Source organism: Columba livia, chromosome 2, assembly GCF_036013475.1.
Source record: "Columba livia isolate bColLiv1 breed racing homer chromosome 2, bColLiv1.pat.W.v2, whole genome shotgun sequence".
NCBI classification, from domain to species: Eukaryota; Metazoa; Chordata; class Aves; order Columbiformes; family Columbidae; genus Columba; species Columba livia.
Window position 1 is genome coordinate 27,380,872 of NC_088603.1, and position 18,369 is coordinate 27,399,240.

General features: G+C 42.3%; 1 long non-coding RNA gene across 2 annotated transcripts; it reads right to left on the bottom strand.

The window, feature by feature from the left end:
* Window positions 1–8,597: 8,597 nt before the first annotated feature.
* LOC102088984 (uncharacterized) lies at window positions 8,598–15,110 on the bottom strand. 2 transcript variants are annotated; one of them, XR_010470024.1, is made up of 3 exons: window positions 14,928–15,110; window positions 10,699–10,792; window positions 8,598–8,807 (listed from the first exon to the last, which is right to left on the bottom strand). It is a non-coding gene; the product is annotated as an uncharacterized LOC102088984 (long non-coding RNA). The 2 variants fall into 2 exon arrangements; XR_010470023.1 differs by lacking the exon at window positions 14,928–15,110 and adding an exon at window positions 14,690–14,818.
* Window positions 15,111–18,369: the final 3,259 nt, after the last annotated feature.

Below are 18,369 nucleotides of genomic sequence, written 5' to 3' on the forward strand. Positions count from 1 at the left end.
AATTGCACTTTTTCTTTCCTCATATTTTTTTTCCCTAAAACACTAACATAATATTTGACTTACCTCATCCCCTCCCAAACTAACCATATATTTGTTTTCAAGATTTTCCAGCAGTAGTTTGAAGAGGTTCAACTCCTTTTGGGAACATTGGGCAGTTTCTCCAATCACTTGAAGTCTCAGTGAGAGCAATCAGCAACAACTATTGACAGTGCTCACTACAGAGCTGATGCAGAAGTACCTCAGATGATCACTGTTGCACATCGTAGTGGTAAAAGTCACCAGCTTGCACCATGGAGATGTCCCCCTGAGAAGGCAAAAATGGTTCTCCATGACCATTTCCCAGCTCAAACCAGGACACTCGTGTCTACCTGCCAGCAGAGGTAGCAGCAGGTCTCTGAGGGGAAGCTGTGATTGTAGGGTGCTCCTCCCAGGAGGACTCTCCCAGAAGCTGATCCCTCTGGGCACAGAGCCTCCGGTCTGACTTCTTACAGCTGTTCTTCAGGCATGTGGGACCTTCGCTGTATTAAGGTGTTCTGTACTTACCTCTGAGCTACCTTGTCAATGTGCAGAAGAAGAGAGTATTTGCATTTCTTGCTATGGGGAATCTTGCTTTCAGTCAGTTCTGTGGCTCTTCTCTGCCCCTTTCTCCCATTTTCAAAACCTTTGAGGAAGCGGCACAGGTGAGACCAGTGTGAAACGCTTCCACCTACTGGAACTGGCTTCAGCAAAACTGAGCAGAAAGCTCCCTGAGCACTCTTGCTAATATGACTATCTAGTGGAAAAATCACCTCCATGTTCCAAATTTGTAGAGCTGAAGCTCACAAAACAGTTTCCAGCAGGGTGGACTCCAGCCACTGAACTCCAACCAGCGCCCTTCGGAAACATCAAATATTTGAGAATTTGTACACCCTGTGCAATGTTTTGAAAGTTTGTAAGGAGTTTGGATCTACTTAAGATGTTGTATTTAAACTCCTGCCTCTGCAGTCTTCTGAGGCAGAAGTGAAAGGACACCTGTGCCCCTTCCACACAGCAGGATCGGTGGTGCCATGGGACCAGCTCCATGCACACCACCACCAATCCTGCGGTGTTTCCTCAAGTCTGTGGCTGCAGGCCATTTTCACTCCATGTTCTTAGGCTTCACACTATCGTGAAACTGATAAGCACCCTTTGATATCAATGAAGCTAAAGCAGAAGGACGTAAGGAGCTGGGAGGCTGATTTAATATCTTCTCTCGCAAAAGAGGTTCGAGATGGTACTACACCAACTCATGTTGCACACCATTAACACACAGCAAAAATCACTGCAGCACTGAGCAGGAGAACAGGAAAGCTATGGCAAGAAAGGACTGAAATGCTCATCTGCACTTACCCCTTGAACACCTCCATATTTCCATGCTGCTGTTCCTGAATCGCACCTACACCCTCTTGGTCAGCCATCACAAAGCATCAAGAAGACACCTAATCTTGATTACCAGCTCCATGGCCCATTACATCTGAGGGAGGAAAACCTTTCAGTGGCTCAATTCAGAACCTGCTGTAAAAATGCACAGCCTGAATTTGTCAAACTTGAGCTTTCAATCTCTCAGTCTTACTCTGCCTTTAATATGAGGTTAAAAAGCCATCTTCTTATGAGACAACTTTCTTCTCCATAAAAGAACTTGAGAACTACTATCAGATCACTGATCAGCTGTCTCCTCAATGAAGCACATTGACTAAGTTTCCTATGCCTTTCAGGTATACTGTTCTTCAGGCTAGGAAGAAAACTCATTTCAAATCAGCATTTTCAATCCAGAAACAACCTGGATCCAGTCCATTGCATCCACTGAAGCTGACCCAGGGTATCCCTTGCTTCATCATAACCTCTTCACTCAGAAGACTCTTTGTCCTTTCTTCTGCTTGCCCCTGAAGATCAATTATTGGTGCTGTTTTACCAAGGACCACCACAACCCACCCCGTCCTCTCTTGCAGCATATCCTGCACTTCGTTTCTGCCTCACTGAGAGTCTCAGGCCAGGGGGGCCACATTTGACGCTGTGTTTGTAAAAGCACCATGCATGCCTGGTGTGACAGAAAGCTACTGCTAAATTGTGTGTTTTCTCAATAAACAATGTGACCTGCAAGCCCCAAATATATATATATATATCATCTAAGTTATTTTTTAAAAGAACAGCAATTTCTAAATATGTCATTGCAACTGCAAAAGAGGAGCCTATTTATAACTGTAATATAGATATTCTATTTAAGATGAGTCACACGGTTTCTGCAGCTCTGTCAAGTTGCAATCAAATCTCTACCCATTGGTTTTATAATTACTCCTTTAACTGCTGTAATATCTCTAAGGTTTGCCCCATGCCAGAGGGGAGCAGACAGCCCTTAGGCTGCCTCCTAAGCTTCAGCTTAGTAATACCTATAAATGGGAAAGACGGACACTACCAATGTGATCTTACTCATGCTCACAGGCAATGAAACAATATTTTGCTTTCTCTTCTAATGGACATTGATCATACAGTAGCTGAGCAAGAAACAGAATCCAATGCACATTTTGATGAAATCCCTTAAATTTCTTTGCACCTAATGCTTCATCTGTGAAATGTCAAGTCAGAGGCTGGGAGAAAGTCACGCTCCCAGTAGGCAAAACGAAGTAGCACCCATCTTGCTGCCACATCTGCATAGACCATTTTGGCTCTGCAGCACCAGGGGCCAGCTGCAGCCAGAACCTGGCTCGGAACAGACTGAAGAGCCACATCTCGTTGCAGTGCTGAGCACTCAGGAGATGGGTCCTGTGGCTGGAGAGCCAGACAACTGAGCCTGTGGGATGAGGTCTACTTGGTACTGCACTCTCCACAATTTCGATGTGCCCTAGAAAAAAAAAATCATAATAATAAAAAAATTAATACACCCTAAAAAGCCACTGAAGCAATAGTCTTGTAATGGATCCATCTGGTTACATTAGACATCTTGCCATTTCACATGTGTAATTTGGAGCAAATCCCTCTTCACAGCGATTCAACAGCAGTGTTGCGTGATGTGCTCGTGTACCCGCTCAGATGCTGCTTTCTGCTTAGGAGTGATTTTCATCCTTTCCCGTTTTCACCTTCAGATAGAGAAGATTGTGGTTTTTTTTTTTAGTCTGGCCTCTTGCTGCCACAGTTTCCTGTTTGCCCTGGTGTCCTGCTGGGATCCTCCTCCATGGCAAACGGCAGCCAAGAAGAAAACACTCTTGGGTCCCAGCTCCACCAGTTTGAGCACCAGCTCACACCCATCTCCACAGGGGTCACAGCAGGTAGCTTGGAAAGGGAGGAGGAAAATTAGTGCCTTAAATACCTCAGAGTTGAATCGTTCAAACTCTTCTGCTAGAGCTTACACCTCTTAGTGCATTTCTGAGCTGAACTGGTTCTCTTTGGCATAAGAAAGCAGTGCTGAGCTGAGCACAAACAGAATTGTTACACCTTTGCTTTCTGGATTTGTTGTTTTCCCCTGAGGGAAAAGTGGCTCTATAGCATCAGCTTGTTACCCAGGTCTTGAAAAGCAAGATCCCAATGTTACTGCCAGCTTGATTAGCCCTGAGCAGCCCTATGACCGTGACAATTTGTCCTTTTCACCTTTGTGGAGGTTTGGGCCTTGCACTGTATAGTTCCACTGCATCCTATTTGGATGCTGCAAACCAACACCACAAGGAAGGGAAACAGCCCACCGCCCACCCTCCACAGCTGCCTTGTCTTGGCTTTTACATCTCCCAGACTGCCAGGTTCCTCGGGAAAGCAGTGCTTTTATTTCACTCAGGGCAGGAGGAACCGAGGCCGATGGCTGGAGCGCTGGCAGGGCTGGTTTCACCTCCATCAGGTGCAATATAAATCCAGACCAGAGCCTGTTCCTTTTCATTAAGAGCCCTGAGCTCACCGCAGAAAAGATGAAAGGGCTGGTCATTATCCATTACATGGGACCCATTCACTTGCTGATGGACTGGTTTTCATCTCCATGCCCTGCCTGTAGGCAAGTATCCCCCAATACCCTAATTTGCTTTTTTTATTCTCCACCATTTATTTTCCTGGGGGCCTTGTCAATGGTGGCTCCATTCCTTCCCCATGCCTTCCAGCGCTGCAGATTCAGAAGCATTAAAAGGTTCCAGCTCACGCTAACAAATTCCAGAAAGTCTGGCCTTTTATTATGAAGAGAGCGCAGGAAGGATTTGCGAAAAGCACATGTAGTGAGAGAGCCGGGGAGATGCGGAGCGCAGCCACATCCTGCCAATGTGCAAAGGTGAACGGGAAGGGGAGGCAGGGAGCATTTGGAAGCCCATTAAATGAGGGCTTATCATCCCATTTATGTAAATCACTTCAAATGCCTTCATTTATTAAAAGTATTAAACTGCATTACTGTTTGGTCTCCTAATTTGGTTGCTAATGTCTAAGACAACTGTTGAAATTAATTTGAAATTAATGTTCCTATGTAATTACTTAATGAATCTCACATTCACTGCCCTTAGCTCTCAATTGACAAAGGATCTCACCCACAGCATGTAAGAGGTTGGAATACTAGCTGTGATTTTTAAACGGTTGCTAAATTACAGTTTGCAAATATTTTACATTTATATCACACACTTCATCTTGAAGGATCTTGGTGTGTTTGAAATGTTACATAACATTCATTCTTTAATAAAATTCCATCACAAAAACTTTCTGGGCATCAATCTTCTTGCTCCTCTGCATGCCTTGGAATTAAATCAAATTTAGCTGTATTATTATCGAAACACAGGATCATGCGTGTATTAAGAGATTACCAGGGCTGTAAAGTCAGACACTAAAAAGATAGGAAATGCTGGAACTGTAGGTCTGTGCAATATAAATTCCTTTTTCCATACATATGTATTCTCATAGTCTTTAATTTTATGATCATATATTTTCCTACACTCGCCCTGTTCCCCAGGGGACTTGTTAGTCCTTGTTAGTGTTCAAGAAAAAAGCAGGCTAAGAGAAAATAAGGTTCAAGAAAAAGCTAGCAGGGGAAGGTAGCAACTTGTGGAGTCCTTGCCTCATTCCCTACAAAAGCTGCAAGGTTGTAATGCATGTTCCTCCTTTTCTGGGTGGCTGACTTGATACCCCATAAATCCTGATCAGCAGAAATGCTGAATATGCACAGCAGTAACTGAAGCTAAAGAAACATTTGAATGGGCAGAGCATTTTACATGCTACCAAATCCAGGGAAACATGAAGTCCTGGGGTCTCACACCCAGCACTTAAAATTAGCGTACACTTCAAAGAGGGGAAAACATTTCTCCATCTCCCAGGGATGGTGGAAAACGTATTAGAGCATTTGCAAAGCACACAGACTGCTGTGATACAGAGACCCGCATTCACCCGTTCTGTACAGCACGGCCTGGACACAATGCAATAAGCGGGGAACAGGACACACTGTGACCCAGGAGCAGAAAGTATCCAGGAAAGCTGCTCCTGCTGTTGTGCAAACAGAGGGAGGCAAGGACCTGATGGGGAAACGAGGCTTTTCTGACACGTAAGAGCTGGACTGAAGGCTTTCTAGGCAGCCTTAACTCTAACTGCTCACCATTTTGTGTGCTTATCTGTGACTTCGCATTTCTCCTTAAGTGTGCGTAGTTTCTGAAGGAGAAAGCCAAACTCACTAGCAGCCGTGCACCCTTGAGAACTCTCCCCTGAGTTAGGTGAACAACACTTTGCCTTTGAACACCCTCAGCATCTAGGCCAGAGCCAGTCAGCCTTCCCCACGCTGCAGACCCCCCCAGTGTCCATGGAGAGCAGAGCTGTAGGTGGGTAAACACACACAGCCGCCGGCATGGCTCACACTGGTGACACTGTGCCCAAGAACCTCACAGTTCGGCTGATGGACAGGCTGGTGAGGAGGTTGTGTTACCAAACACAGGCCCATGTAAACCTCTTTGTGACCTGAATCTTCTTCCCACAACAGGGAGTGGAGACTCCCCCGTAGCCCACACCCAGGCAATCACCACGCACACATCTCCACATACTGTCCTACTTCCTTAAGTACAAAGCCCAACCTCTCCTGTGCTCAGATCTTTGCCAAACCTCTCTCCCCACATTTCCACCCTTGCCAGGCTGCAGATCCTCCTTCCCAAATCCCCATCTTCTCTCAGCATGCCCTCCCTCAAAGCATTCCCACCTCCCACACTTCACGTATTCAGTTAACAGAGATTCCTGGAGCACCTCCAGGAAGGACCTCTAATGAAAACCTCTCCCAGCATGGCCAATCTAAAAATTTCAACCCTCCAAGCACACAGGAAGATTAGTTCCTTTTAAAGCCACATAGGCAGGTAAATTAGGGTGAGTTGCTGCAGTGACACCCTGTACAGCCACCTCAACTTCCCTCTACAACACCTAAGCTGTCAAAGCTGGAGAAAAATGAGCAAAAAGTCCAGCTTCAGTCCCAAAAACAGCCGGGTTGTTCACAAATTTTTTGAAAGAAACATAACAACCAACATGAAGTAGAAAGATTCCCCAGTCATTTTCATAGTAGTAAGCTTAAAATAAGAGGACCGATACGAACAACTCAAACTTCAGGGCAAAAAAATTAAGAACAGCGTAGTGATTTATACAGCCCACAAGCCTCCATGAAAGGCCTGGTTTTGCAATGAGCTACATTCTCATACCACTTCACACGTGACTTCTTGTTTACTCCTCTGCAACACAATTCTCTTATGCAGACAGCATTATATCATTGTATCACCAAACTGACCTTCAAAGCAGATTGCTTGCTTTTTTTGTTTGTTTGTTTCCAGCTGGGGGTTCCATGTCATGTCCTAGCAGCTGAAGGTTATTGCCTCAGCCTAGGCTTCCCTTCCAACTCTGCTTTTGGGAAAAAAACCAGGAAAATATACAAATGCAAGACAACTGTGGCTCAGCAAAAACATTTCCTCAAGGCGAAGATGCTTTTCTGCCTCCATGGCTTCCTCCTGCTGTTAGCAATTGGTGGGACCAGGCTGCTTAGCCAGGTTTCCAGAATCCTGTAATGGAAAGCAGCTGTCCCCATCCCAAGATTGTTCCAGACATCTCCATAACTCTTCTGTCATCCTCTTTTGGTCAGTCTCATTACTCAGCTTCCCAATACCGATGTGTTAATAACACCAGCAATTCCAGAACTGTGCTGAATGTACTTTTTTCCTTAAACTCCCAACACTAACTTGAGGATGTTTGCATTGCTATTTGCTGCTCAACACACAGACTTCTCATTTGTTACTTGTCAATATATCAACCCCAGGACTTCGTATTCTACTGAAATGGGCTGCATGAGCTGCACATTTTGATCTGAACGTCTCCCTTACTTGAGCATATAGAAGGTCTATTTAAAAAGGCTTCCCTTTCTTTGCCCAAGCGGCACATAACTGGACAAACTGAAGGCATCCAACACCAACCAAAACACCAAGGTTAGCAGAAACACTGGCAGTGGAAGGTCTCAGTCTTTACAGAGCTATTTTCAGAAAGCATTAAGGGTCACATCCAATCTTGCCTCCACCATAAATATAGCACCACCTAAATAATTTGAGGACAGCAAAGCTTCCTAGCATTTTGCATTAACAAATACAATCATAAGCGAAATACTCACTTAGTTAACAAGGTTAAAGCACTCAATACCATGACCGCATATCCATCAACTAATACCTTTATTCTGAAAGCTCACTTTAAAGAACTATTAAGTCTGTTCTCTACAGTGAGCTGCTGAAAAAGCAAGCAGCTAATTCAAATTCTATAAGTACATAGCTATATTTGCCCTCTTAAAAAAAATAAAAAATCATTTGCAATTGTGGCCTACATTTCTAGGATTGCCGTATCTCCCTCTGTCTTTGTGTTCACCAGCTTTAACAGCTCCTCTGGGGAGGATTCATGGAATTGGTAATAGGTTTTGTAATTTCCACCTTCTGTTTTCTAGTTCAGAGAGTAATCGAATCCAGTCACTACAGCCATATCTATCTGGCAACTATCTGTCGGCCTCCATGAAGTGAGTTGGAAGTTTGATTTCCGTTCTCAGCAGGCATGTTTGTGTTATACAGATGAACTGCTGTAACTGGCAAATTGGAAGCAATTTCAGCAGAGATTCCTAGGCTTAAATAAGCTTGAGAACAGAACTTCTCAACTCCAGAGGGGTCTCCTCTGTAACAGGCTTGAGAAATGACAGGACAAGATTGGAGAGTTTGGATTTCTGCTGCTGTAAGATGCACTTGAAAGTGGGTTTTATCTTTCAAGGCTATCAAACTTGTACCCACAGGAAATTACAAACAAAAATAAAACAAGTCATTATTAAATGAAATCTTGAGGCACAATAAGTTTTAACAGTCCCCAAAACTTCTTTCTACCTCTGCTGCATTTTAATTGGAATAAATGAGTATTTTATTTCTTTTTTACACCTCCACATCCCCTGTGACAGGCACATTCACTACTCTTCATTCTGGTGATGCTTATGTGGTTCCCCATGATGGGAGCTGGTGCAATACCATCACCCACTGAAAGAGCATCGGTACCATTCCAGGCAAGTCTGTGAATTCCACACACAAGGCATTTCAGAATCAAAATACAAGTTACCAGTTTAGTAAAGGTTAAATGTATGACTAAACTAAGATTAAAAACTTTATTTTTTGTACAAAATAATAATAAATCCAAGCAGATAATGAACTAAGTGTCTTCTCATTTTCCACCTTTTCTTCTTCTCTCAATATAGTCTATCCACAGTTCAATGTTGAACCATTTCATATTCAGGAAAAACTATGAGGTTTCCATCTTGTATCCATGTTTTTCTAGTTCAGCTCTGTACAGAAAAAAGATAGCTATATTAAAACATACAAATAAAATACTGTCAGAAATCTAGATTTTAAAAAATATACTGCAAAATATATGATAATTTTAGAATATGAATATGTCATACTTTTTGGTTCACACCAATGACTTCAACCTCACTCTGCAATTCTTAAACTTCACCTTAATATCTCAGATCACTAGAAGTGACTTCTAAGTGAAAAATTCAAACACTTGTTTAAATCACAGTTATTGCCTTCTGACCAACCATGGCTGAAGTACAAATACAGCGCAAAGCAGCACCTGTGAGCCTGCAACAACTCCAAACACTAAATTAGAGAAAAAAAAATTTTAAAAATTATCTTACACCAGTTATCCTCAAGATTTCCTTAAATCAAATGAGCTCACTAACCTGAGTGCACTTAAATGCATGTCCTTCCAAAACAATTTCAGTTTTCACTTTATTTAAAATAAAAAAATACCAGAGTGTACTATTTTTAAGTCTTGGTGCAATACACCTTCCAGTGAGCAATTCTGAGGGAAAAAGACTGCTTTGTTCCCCTTAGTTGTGGCCAGGATAGCAAGCCAGAAAACCCAAATGTCGTTGCTCCTGTCCTGTCCCCACTTTGCTTCTCACCTGCCTCCAAACACAGCAGTCCAAACGGCACCCTGTTTTAACTCTTAGTCTTACCAATTATGTATCTAGATACAGTAGTCTAAAACTCTAAAAATATTTCATGTTAGAGTGGAATTTTAGAAATGAAGGACTGCAGCATTTTCTTTCTAAAGACCAAATAAAAACATGCTGCAACCAAGCAACATTGCAAACTGTAATTTTAACACTAGTATACAGTCACCAATACTACAGGCTACAGTTCAGGCACAGTTACAGAAGGTTTGTCCAGATCAACTGTGTTTATCAAGAATCACACTATCCCTTGAAACTCTGTTTCACTACACATCAAACTGTAGTACTGGAATACAAGTTAACTGCCTTTAAACCCTACTAAGAAACAACTGTACTGAAGATTATTTTTGTATCTTCTACATAAAAGATCGCTTTCACTGGAGTTCAACATGGGAGATCAGCTGAGGAGCTGTTTAATCAGGCTGTATTACAGAGTTTGCTCCTCATGCAACATACTGAGGGATTAATTATAAAATGTAAGTTTGTACTGACGCTTTAAATTATAATTTTGTGTCACTGAAGGATTAACTGAAACTACAAGCAACAAAGAAGATTAGACAACTGGATTAGAAGTATCCAAATTGCAATTACTTTTTTTAAAGAATGTTATGAACAATTACTTTGCTATTGTTGCTCATAAACAGTATGCTCGTCACACACAGGAAGGAAACCTTAACATTAATATAGATAACTAATCCCTAGAAAATTTGTCCATTTGGACAAAGAACAGCAATGTTATTTGAAGGCACAAAAAAACCCCACCAACCTTTATAACAACATATTCTGCATACCACATATCATAGAAGAGAATCTTGTATCCCTTGCCATTAACCTCACACTACAATTCAGAATTTTCACATACATGTAAAGTCCTTAGAAAATTATTCATTTGTGTTAAATCGAAAAATTGTCAACTGTATCACAATTTGCAAAGAACTTTGTGCTAAGTTGCATAGCACTGCAAAACCCTAAACACATCAACGACATTAGATATATTTCAGGGCTCCTGGTACAATTATCACAAGATGAAATGCCGATCAGTACTTCAAACTGTGCTGTAATCCCTTCAGCCTGGTTCTGAAAAGCTTTGTATAGAAAAGCACAAAGCAGAGCTTTCATTTATTTCAGATCTCTATTTTTTTAAAGTAGATTTCACATTTTCAGATATTAACTAAACAACGCCATTTAAAACATTTTACCCATCTTCTAGAACTGTAAGTTCAAAACAAAATTACCTTAACTGATTGGAGAAATCATCTTCGACGTTGTCATCATCCCAATTGTCTTCCCAGACATGCGCATCTTCATCTTCATCTAAACCAGTCCAATCTAAAGACAGGAAATGAGGTCTAAATATTCTGCACTGCATTGCTTTGGTACCATGTCTTACTGACACATTAGCTCAGCCTCTGCATACGGTAGACTTCAGCTAGCAACAACTTCCTTTTTAAGAGAAAGGTCTGGATAAAATTTAAATGCTTATGAGATAAAAAAGCACAGAAATATCTAAAACGCCCCACAATTTCTTGAAGTACAATAAAATGCAACTTGGTAATAACAAAAAAAAAATCATTAGACACTTCACATCATGGCTTGCAGGATTACACATTCATAAGGGTAATTTTGTATACACACAGACAAGCTGTAGCACCATTGTACAAAGAACACAATATTGAATACTTGACTCCTAAAAGTTCAACAAGAAGTGTACAATTCTAGTTCATACTTTGTTTTTTTTTTTCTGATTAAAAAAGTAAATACATATCAAATGCTTTTGCCAAAACACATTCACACAGATGCTCAGTTTACTCAGATCAGATGCTGACAGTTTATGGATAAAAACCAAAAGCATATCTGTAATGCAGAAGCAAAGGCAGATTGAAAGAGGCATCTGCAAACAGCACTTGCTATGCATATAACCAGCTACTTCTGGGTTTCCAAACCAGCAGAAGCCGTTTCCTTACAGAGGCAAGACACTAGATGTCCATTTACTAACTTCATTTCTATTTATCTTATAGACACATCACCCTCGACAAATTACTGATTATCCACCTAATTACACACACGCACATAAAATCAAACTAGTTAGTGTAGAAAAATAACACAAATGAAATATCAGGAAGGCTCAGAATCACTGTGTAAATACAAGTTAGTTTACTTCACTGGGGAACAGTTTCTCAGTTTTCCTCTACTGGCAGACATCAAGTTTTTTTTTCCTCATGTTACCAAAATAAAAAGCACTCCAATTTTGACACTTGTGACTTTGTATTTCTCAAAGTCTATTAGTATATTTAAAGAGATAACACTATTCTCCCCCTTACAATTCAGTAAGCCATCTGCTGCCCATCCTAAAGCCCAAAGTAACATTAAACATTGATGGAGGTACGGGGGGAAAAAAATCTAGTAGGGTAAAATATTAAAAACTAAGTCACTGCAAACAACTAACTTTATAGGAATGAGGATTGGTCTTTGCATTTTCTTTTCCTTCTTCTAACATCAACAGGCAACAAAATTAACATTTGAAATTCACCAGGACAAGAAAATGCATTTGTAACTGATCAAAAACACACACATACCAGACATCACAATTAAACTTCCCTACTCAAATTATATAATGGGAATAGATGAAGGAGCATAGAAATCCTATTGGTCCTAAGGACAGCAAAAGAAGGAAATGGGAAGAAAAGGTGTAGAAAATATGCAGTGTAAAAAAAAAGAAAAAAATACATTATTTTAATTTAGTTGTACTGCTAGTTGCTCAAAGGGAAGGATTTTTATTTCAGAACTATCTGCAATAAGCCTTGCCTATTTACATGAAATGGATTTTTTACCACACATCATTTATTTGGATTTCAAAGATACAAAAAGCAAAGCTCAAAACAGTTTAACACAAAGTCAGGCTTTTCTACCTACTAACATACAAGTAGCTCAGACAGATCTACACACTTGAAAAAAAACCCACAGCATCCAGCAGCTTCAATCATAAAAGGTCAGTTGCAGAGACTGAGACATGCTCCAAATCACACTGAGTGAAGAAGAGTCAAAAAGGTCCATGTCATCTTCCACACTGGGAGATGCGGGGAGGAGAGAATGAAAGCAAAGCCTAAATTATATTCTCATCACTGTACCTGCAAGATTCTACAGTATCTGTATGTTGGCACCACACCCCAGAACTGCATACTAAAGTTATTATTCCCAGCTACATTACATGCCTGTGACTAAATGAAATTTAAAAAATTTTAAAAATTGAAATTTTAAAAAATATGAAGAGTATTTGAGAGCCTGCTATCATTAATATTACTAAAATACACCAAAATGACTAAATCAATTTCGATAAACTTGTCACGGCTAGACTCCTTAAAAACAAACAAACAAACAAAAAACCTGATCACTGCCATATTTTGCACTTTGGAAAGGAAAACAAAACACAGTTCTTAGAGGATGAGATCCCTAAAACATTGCCATTTTACATTCTAAAAAACAACATTCAAAAAGTTCTTAAGTGACCAATTCACATACACTAGAATCTATCATGCTATACTTACGTTATACTTTATTTGAAGTGTCCTATAAAAATACAATACATCTGCTTTTGATACATGAACTTCATTTGATACATTGTTCAAGGAAAAATGTTAAGCCGGAATAAAATACCCCAAAAAACAGTGTTTTTCTCTCTTACTGTAAGTTTGCATTATCTAATTTCCTTTGGATAAAAACTGGATAATGGAACACAAAGTTTTTCTGCTGCATAGAAAGTGTGTTTTAATTTGACAGAACAACTATTTGGCATAAGCTTGAGCATGTATTTATCGTTATTATTTCCTAAGCACTGAAGATAACATTCAAAGTGGTTTGAACATTCTTTATAACCTCTCAACACTATTACCTCACTTGAAGATTTAAAAGAGCCTCTCTAGAGGTTCTTATTTTTTTGTATGATAGATCAGCAAGAAGCCTGATCGTGGTCCCTCTTTAATAAATCTCTGTTCTAACCAGAAAGTTTGCACAGTACTTGGTTTTAATAGTATAGCTAGATTCAAGTAAAATTAATTTCACTTTCTGTAACAGCAATTCAGTGCTCTGACCAACCCAAGGTTCAGAAGCAGCTTCAGAGACTCCCTTCATCCCTACTGCCAATATTTAATTTACATTAAATAAGATAAACATATTTTGCCTGTTCAGGAAACACATATGGGAAAGAAGGGCTACTCAGTTTAGTTTAGCTATCATCTTAACTACATTAAAAAATTTTTCCATCAGTAAGTGCAAAAATATTATTTTTACTGCTACTGAAGGATTTCATAGAACGTCTTGAGTTAGAAGGGAGCCACAAGGATCACTGAATCAAAGTCCTGTCCCTGCATATGACAGTCCCACAGGATTTGGAACATGTAAGGCCACCAAAACAAACCAACCAACCACAACAAAACAAAAAAAACCCACAACCAAACACTTCAATGAAGACACTGCAGAAAAAAAAAACCCTGACATTTCTTCCATCATTCTTTTTATTATTTCCCATAATCCACAGCTTGAGACAATTCCCAGAAACAAGGACACAGAACATCCAATCATGCACTAATAAGAACCTTCTCAAGATTATATCTTTAAAAGGACACAGAGTTGTTTTGTTGAAGTCAAGATCTAATTTCCTCTTTCAGTATATTTGTACCTACGAAAAGCAAGTCAACACATAAACATTTGTGCATCAAGAGGTAAAGAGATTCAGCATTACTTGGTTTTCACGCTTTTTTTGCCCTACCCCTGCTCCCATCCCTCCTCTGCCCCGCGATCCTCAACCAGGGCGCAGAGAGGCACCAAGTTTCCCTGGCGCTCGTCCCCCGCTCCATCGCGCCATGACACAGCACTTCACCGTGACACCGGCACCGTGACACCCACACCGCCCGGCACAGGCCCCGAGGGGCTGCAGCCCCGCACCTCTCCCCGGGCGGGCGGCCAGGAACCCGCGGGGCACCGAACACCTGCTCCGAGTGGCGGACGCGGTGCCTGCGGGGACGCGCCAACGGGCCGCGGGGACCCTGCGGGCCGCTTGCGGGCAGGGCCCCGCTGACACACGGCGCTCCGGCCCCGCCGCTCCTTCTCTCCCGCCCACCGGAGGCCGCACGCTCCTTCCCCGCCTCAGCCACCGGCCCGGGCCAGGCCGCGGCCTACCGCCGGAACTGGCGCCCCCGCCGCTCCTCCCGGCCCCGACCCGCCCGGCACCTTCGGCCGGGAACTCCTCAAACTCGTCGTCCTCCTCCAGGAGCCCCAGGTCCACCGGCTGCTTCTTCTCCGACATAGTCGGCCCGCCTCGGCCTGCCGCCCCAGCACCGCGTCCCGCCGCCCGCGGAGACTAATGGGATAGCGGCCACCGCGCCTGCGCGCTGCTCGCCCCGGCTCGGCCCGCCCTCCCGGCGCCCCGCCCGCCCTGCCCCTGCCCCTGCCCCTGCCCCTGCCCCACCGTTCTTCAGCGCTCCCCGGCACCCGTTGCTTTCCCGGGTCTCTCCCGCAGGCTTTCTCCGGGCGCGGTTCGCCCTGTCCCGCATCGCCTCTCGCTGGGGTCCCTCAGGGCGGTCTCGCCGGCCCTGCTTCCCCGCCGGCAGCCGCGGTACCCCAGCGCCCGGCCGAGCCGCTGGGCAGCTCGGGCCGCAGGTGAGGAGCAGCTGCCGGGGCTGGGAAGAGAAGAGGCCCCGAACTGGGGTGTGCGCTGCCGGGATCCCGCCTCCCCAGCAGTGCCTGCGGCTGCCAGACCAGAGGGTCACCCGGCGGCCGGGCCTGCGGCGGCGGGACTTAGCGCTCCGGTTTGGGCTCGGCGCCCCGGAGCTGCCTGCCGGGCCGCACGGACCGAAGCTGAGAAAAGATACTCAGCGTGGAAAGTGTCCCGCGTGTTTTCAGTACTGCGGGTGGAACAAATCTACCCGCTGCAACATGAGACCAAATTACAGAAGCCACTGCTGCTACTGAAGACATCTGTTCTCCTTATATTCTTTTATTATTGATTTACACTCAGGCAAAACCTATCAAGTATTGGCCTTCTGTTCTCCTAGTCTATAACCTATGTTATTTTTTTCCCCTCCTAACATTTTACCATATAGCTTCAAAACCTGCATCTAATTTACTGTCTTCTAAATACCTTGTCAATCACACCAGAGCAACAAGGAATAAGAGTTGGGGTGTTACATGAAAAATAGAAAGGCTTTGGGTTTTTTTAATATTTCAAAATGTCTTCATTTCATTTAATTCTAGATTCTGTTGATGATTTAGGCAAAGGCAAGCTTAATGCTTACTAGCCCTAACAAGTTTGTGTGTGTGGTGGCTCCGATGGCTTCTCTCTAGACAATCACCTTACAGCAGTGCTGCTGGTTTGTTGGAGGGGTTGGGTTTTTTTGGCCCGTGCTCTGTGAGAAGCTGATTCACGAGACAATGACTTGCACAGCTGGGTTATACCATGTCCTAGATTTAAAATCGGGGAAACAATGAACAAAAAACTGGTGTGGGAATTAATCTGTAGCTCAGTTTCAACCCAATATATGAAGCCACAGTTATGGCAAGGTGGGAAATGAGCCCTTCTGTCAGATGAAAGGTCTAATCAAGTGGTCACATTTTATTTTTATGTGATGGAAGGACTGACTGAGACTGATGATTGTGAAAATTATGAAAACTTTGGTTTAGTAAATCAGTATGCAGAATCTAGTTATAACTTGATAGGGATTTTTAGCAAGCCATGCATTTTGGAATAATAGATATCCTGCTCTATCCAGAGAGTACAAGATAAAGTCAGAGAGTGGATAGGAGTCTGTAATGTCAGAAGCTGACAAAGATCCACGTTCAATCAGTTTTTAAGGCCCATATTCAAACCCTCTAGTTTTTGCCTTATCTAGAACTAAACTGGAGTTTGAGCATGTTGGGAAACACTGAGATGCTCAACTGCAGCTATATTGTCCAAGCTAAAAAATGTAACTTGGAAACTCCTATGGACAAGTAACTTCAAGGAGCTCTGGAGCAGAAAGCAGCTTGAACTTGTTTTGGCAACTTTACCTACATATCTGTTGTGGAGCAAAGATAGAGCATTCTTTTCCACCTCTTTTTCTTCTCCTTTTCTACTGAGCTGCTGCTTAGGAAGCTCTGGAGTGCCAGTGGAGAATAGAATCTGTACTTCCCTAGGGGATATGGCTGGCCATGGCACAGGGAAACAAGGAAAATCAAGGACTCCTGAGACAATGTCATACCTATGTAGGGACAGACCACAGTCGGTCTCAGATCTGAGTCCTCCTTTGCAATTCCCATCTGTGGAGCTGAGTATTCCTGTATTGCCAAGAAACCCAACTTAATCTTACTTTGTCACAAAAATCTATAGTGTCAAATTCTCCTTTTATTATAATTATCAAAATTCTTGATGATTCTTTTAAATTTGTGGTTTCTGGAGTTTTGTGGTTAAATAAGGAGTTTGGCTCTGAATTAAAAAATAGAAGAATTAGTTTCTAGCCCAAGCAATTCGAAATAAGCTTGAAAATATGAGCAAAAAGTAGGTCAGATTTACCTATTTTACTTGTAAGATTGCTTTAAAATAATAGATTAAAAAAATAATTCTATCCATTGTTTTAAATTCAATACCATGGGTTTTGGAAGCCTAGAATTTACACTACCTTACCTAGCAGAGTGCCACAAGCACCAGGCTGTTTGCTGTTTATTTGGGGGTCAGTCTGTTTCTCTCTTCCAAAGTATATTCAGATATTTTCACTCATGGTGGAGCAAATTTGACAAGTAAATAACTCAGTCTGCAATGCCAAATAGCCTACCATAGAGAGATTCTCCTGGGAAAGGGTCAATGTGGGTGACATACCATGTCCCAGATGTATGCTCTTAACCACCAGCCTGCACAGTAAGCAAGTGAAAAGACCTTATCTTCCTGCAGGTAGTTGTTAGAAAACACTGATTTTAGTGCCAGTCTTGTGATTGTGATTTCTTAGCAGAGGCATGGTCTTAAATCATATTTTCTTAAGGTTTCTTACTGGCATTCTTAGGTAGCCAGTCAGTCTGTAGGCTTTGTATATCCCATGCTTGCTGCCCCCGGGCATCATGTAGGAATCTCACATTTCTCCGCTGAGAAAAGACATCTTTGAATTCCACAAAGCATCACAGCATCTAAGAATTTGGTGATACGGTTTATAATACTCAAGCCTTTTGGTGAGCCTAGCCCCATTAACTACTCTTAATTCTTTAGAGAAAAGAGCATAAGGATTCAGCTGTCCAGAGTAGATTTTCTAGTTTGAACAGATATTTCAAAGGTTACGGGAGAATGCCCAAGCCTCTTGTGTGATTGGAGTTTGATAGTTTCTAGATAGACCATCAAGAATAACAGTTGCCTTTCAGCATCTGTCCTGTGCAATCAGAGTGGGAAAAGGCACTGGTATCAAATCAGAACATGCTGCCATTGATTTTTGTGTTATCCTTCCCCTGTTGCAGTCTCAAGACTGGTGGCAATCTTTACAGTCATCAAGCTTGTATCTTACATGGGCAGAGGACACACAGAGCAAGGAATAGTTTTATTCAGATTAGGGAAGACACTTCCTACGTTCCCAAAACAGCATAAGAGATCTCTGCTTTCTTGGAGCTGTGGCCCAAGATGCTACATGCTGAGTGTACATGCTGTACATGCTCCAGGTTCCAGGATCAACAGCCTGACACTATTAGGTGCTTCAGCAGAGAGGTCTAGATGCCTATCCGTGGAAATTAAAGGAAAAAATTTCTGCAGATTTCAGTGGTTCAGGATATAAGCATCTCTATGAAAACCTTAACTTAAATACACCCTTAACTGGTAGCATGTTTGAAATAATTGAACAAGACAATCCTGAGTAACTCATAAGTCCCTCCATTATTCTTTCCAGAGCTGCACAGCAGCT